The following is a 4,592-nucleotide window of genomic DNA, read 5'->3' as shown; positions in this document are numbered from 1 at the left end:
AGTCCAAAGGTGGAAATAAGCTAAATAGCTATCAACTGATGAACGGATGAACAAAATGCAGTATATAGAGACAATGGAACATTATGTGGTCATAAGAAGAAATGAAGAACTACTACATGCTATATTATGGATGAATCTTGAAAGTATCATGCTAAAAAATAGAAACCAGTCATAAAAATCATATATCACATACTTCCATTCAAAAGAATGTCAAGGACAGGGATATCTGTAAAGAGAGGAAATAGATTAGCTATTGCCTAGGGTTGAAGGAGGTTGGAACACGGATATAAGGAGATGGCAGCTAAAGTATACTAGGTTTCTTTTGGGGATGACTAAAATATAAAATTTACTGCAGTTATGTTTGTACATATCTGTGAATATTCTAAAAGTCACTGAATTTTATACTTTTTATGGATGAATTATATTGTACTTAAACTAAAGTTCAGTGAAGGTGTTTCTAAAAATGAAGTTTTTTTTGTGTGTGTGCATTTTTTTTTTTTTTTTTTTTTTGCGGTGCTGGGGATTGAACCCAGGGCCTTGTGCATGCGAGGCAAGCACTCTACCAACTGAGCTACATCCCAGCCCATGTGTGTATTTTCTAAAGATGAGTAATGAAGGTGGCAGACAGTGCCAAACATTTAATAGCAACATAATTAAAATACTAAAGTTAATAATAAAAGTTTTTTTCATATAAAACATGCTTTTTAAAATTCTTAATTTTTCATTTTTAAGGCATTATCCATTGGCTTTCTAAGTAAAAGAGGAGAAATTAATTTTCTCTTCCAACTCTCCTTTCTCATATTGGCCACTGGTGCATTTCCTGTCTCCTCTCCTCAGAATATAGTTATATATAATTTTAGTTAGACAACATTTGGTGTTTACATTATCATGACTATGTAAATGCCAGTACAAGTGAGCTAACCCATTTAAATGTCCAAACCTTCCCTTCAATAAACTAAACACATTACATTTTCTACCAGACCTGTATCCCTGAGCCTTTGGCCTGCTCTCCTCTGTGCTAGTTATTCTCTAGCACAGCTCTGTTTTTGCGCTTGAAGGGAGTCTTGGATGTTTCCTTTTCTTGGCTCTCCTGCTATCTGGATTCAGTGTTCCCTTTTTCTTGGTGTACCTCCTTAATTTAGGGGAATTTCTCTCTTCATAGCTTCCTGATCAAGAACACATGCAGAGTAAAATTTTTCAGAGCTTGAATATTTGAAAATGTATTATTTTATTTCTGTATTTGACTGAATGTTTGACTAGTAAAGATTTTTCAGGTTGAAAATAAATTTTCCTTCAAATTATTACATCCATTTTTAGCTGTTATATTCATTACTTATGTCTATTTTTCTCTCATTTCCATGTTACTCTAGATAAATCTGATTTTCTGATTCTTGGTCTTTTGGATGTAACTTGTCTTCTCCTACTAGAAATTCTCTAATTTCTTTTTTCCCAGTATTGTAAAATTTCAAGCTGATATGCCTTGGTGATCTTTTTGTTATTTATTATGCCAACATTAAATGGATTTTTCCAAACTAGAAACTTGAGGGCTTCAGATGTGAAAAGTTTCCTTGAATTATTTTGTGGATTTCCCTAATACCTTCATATTTTTTCTGTTTTGCTAAAACTCCTTATTGTTAGACTCCCTAAACTGATCTTCTAATATTTTTCCCTTTTCCTCTCATATTTTACTTCACTGGATCCCAGTGCTCTTCTTTCTTGGATATTTCCTCAATTTTATATTTCATCTTCTCTATAATTTTTGTTTCTGCTATCATGTTTTCATTGCCAAAATTACTTTCTTTTTTCTCTCAGTGTTCCTTTAAATATACTTCTGTTTTGCTTCACAAATGTACCATCTCTCTTATCTCATTGAAGAGTTATAGATTTCATATTTCAAAATTAAATCTGGTAACATTTCAGAAGAGACTGAAAAAAGTTAAGCTGGAAGATATATGATTGGATTGCAGTTTCAATGGGAATATTTACTACTCTATAAATAACAAGCAATATCTTTTCACTTACCCTATCTTATCTGCAACTATTATAGACTTTTTAAAGTTCTCATCTCATTGTATTGTTTCTTCTAAGATGCTCTTTTTTTAGATGTACTTTGGTTTACATCTTTCATATTAGAGGTTTTTCTCAAATGTCTGGAAGTGCTTGACTGCTCCAGCATGCAGATATAGCCTAATAGGTCCAAAGAAATCGGTTTCCCAGGTGGCTATGTGGAGGGGCCAGATAATACATCCAGGGATGCTGGGCAGTTAATACCCCTTGGGGAAGTCTTTGACTATGGAGACAAAAAACAGATGAAACAGCAGATAAATTGCTCACTTCCCCTCTGTCTCCCTCCCAATATCAGACTGCTCCAAGTTGTTATGGCTCCGTGTGGCCTCTCTGGAGAAATATTATGTGACCAGTTTTTCAGGCTGTGTTCTCAAGAAGTTGTAGTGCATTGGTGATACATCATGTTTTTCTTTTTCTCTGCCCCAGCTTTGCCTTTCTCACTGGGATTGCACTCTCCCCATATTAGCTTTGCTTCAGGATCTGTTGTCTAGAGCAAAGTTCCTCATGTATTGAGGATATTTACTCATGAAGTTCAATGTTCATGAGAGTTGCCTGGGAAATTCCACAAAGTGCAGAATCTGCTTCAGTGCTCTTGAGCTGAGGTCCGAGATTTTGCATTTCTAACAAGCCTTCAAGTGATGCCAGTCATGCTAGTTCATGGATCACATCTTCTTGAGTTACAAAGGTATAGAAAACACAAGCTGAGGAAACTGGTATGAGAAGAGTTCTGGTGATAGCCCTTTAGTGAGCTTTGGTATCGCAATTACTAAAGCTTTTACCTGTGATTAATTTGACTGAGAGGTGGATGACACAGCATTAGAACACTGGGGAGCAATGATAATTATAAGTATTATGGTATTGGATGGCTATTTTCAACATCATTGGAAGCCTTGCCAAAAAAGAAAAAAAAATATTATAGGTGGCTCATACAGTTGTTAAACCTATGGCATGTGTCATGGCAACTTTAAAGAAACTTTTATGTCTTGAAGAAGCAGGACTGACTGGGCTGAAATGCAGACCCTTAATCTGATTATAAGATGTCAACCCTGAAAAAAAAAAAAAAAAGAAAAAAAACCATGTAGGTTCAATAATACAATGTCTAAAAGAGGTTTCTGATAGAGACTTGGGAGCCTAAAACCTGGGATGAGAATATTTGGGTGAATGTTCCTGACAACCACTAACCTTCAATTTCTTTGAATTCCCTGGTCTGTGGCAGGTTTTCCACATCCTGCATGGATGAGGGGAAGAGTTTCTGTCAGAGGACGATGGTGCTAGTGATCAATTAATTATTAATAAACATATATAGTCAATAAACACAAGAGCCAATACTCTTTTCAAGTGGAAGGGGGTGTGATGGACTGGGACCTACAAGATCTGGCCTCCAACAAGATGGAGAAGCCCCACCTTCATCTTTATTTATAGTCCCACATGTAAAGGGGCCGAGACCTGGAGGGGCTTCTTCTGTGAGGAACAGGATGGGGTGGAGTTAGGTAGTCATTTGCTTAGAGAATTAACACATGCTAAGGGGTGAGCCACTCTGTACAGGGCCACTTACTCCTCTGCTATCCAAAATGGTCTCCCATGACCACCAGTTTCCGGGAGTCAGACCTCTGTATCCCATGGCTCAGTCAAACCTGATTCTGCTAAACATGAATGTCTCCCCACACTGGCTATCAGAAACGAGTCCTTATTTCTCTCACCTGGGGAGTATGTAATGACCTTGTGATTGAAGAAAGAGGACTACAGAAAATTTAATGTGTGTAATAGGGGGTACTGAGGGTTTGACTCTCAGCCGCCATGGCACCAATGAGATTTTAACATCTGATATGTCACTATTAATTTGGTGATTGCTTTCCTTTGATCACCAGCAGTAGGAAAAACCAAAAGCAATTCATTTACATAGTAGCAAGAATAGCATTATGCCTTTTATGTTTCCTTTTACAGGTATCAGATCTACATTGTCCTCTCTTCCCACATATTCCTATTCATTTTCCCCTTTATTTACCATGGGTATTTTCTTTAATAAATACTTATACAGATAAATCTATGTTGGAGGGTGTGGAAGATATTTCTTGGATGATAAAAATATAATGTAGAAGTAGAATTGATCCTACCTGCCATCGTTTTCAGTAATCCACTTACAAAATTTTTGTTTCCCTTTCCTGCATCCTTAGGTTCTGATGACAGAGTTCCTAGGTCTTAGATCATGGGACACTTCCTCCAGGAGGCAAAGAAAAATCCATTTAACTAGAAACTATGATTACCAGATGACCATTTTGTATTAGGCATAACAGTGTACCAACAACATCTGAGATAATTAACCCTGATTACAATGAGGATCCTGGGTTGTGACTACAAAGTTGAGGCATGGAATAATAATGTTTGGTAGCAAAAGAAGTCACTTGGTTCTCTATTAGTGTTTCTGTGACCAGTGATAAGTGTGAGTGGTCAATTCCATCAACCATAGCAAGACAATTTGGGACTTAGGCCATTCAGAAATAACAGTCCATCTAATTCTCCTAAGT

The 4,592-nt window shown here is 36.6% G+C and overlaps 1 non-coding gene across 1 annotated transcript; it reads right to left on the bottom strand.

The window, feature by feature from the left end:
• Positions 1–508: 508 nt before the first annotated feature.
• On the bottom strand, positions 509–581 carry Trnaa-cgc (transfer RNA alanine (anticodon CGC)). Its single transcript has one exon. It is a non-coding gene; the product is annotated as a tRNA-Ala (tRNA).
• Between the last annotated feature and the right edge of the window lie 4,011 nt (positions 582–4,592).

Source organism: Sciurus carolinensis, chromosome 7, assembly GCF_902686445.1.
Source record: "Sciurus carolinensis chromosome 7, mSciCar1.2, whole genome shotgun sequence".
NCBI lineage: Eukaryota > Metazoa > Chordata > Mammalia > Rodentia > Sciuridae > Sciurus > Sciurus carolinensis.
This window is presented reverse-complemented; position numbering and strand designations above follow the sequence as displayed.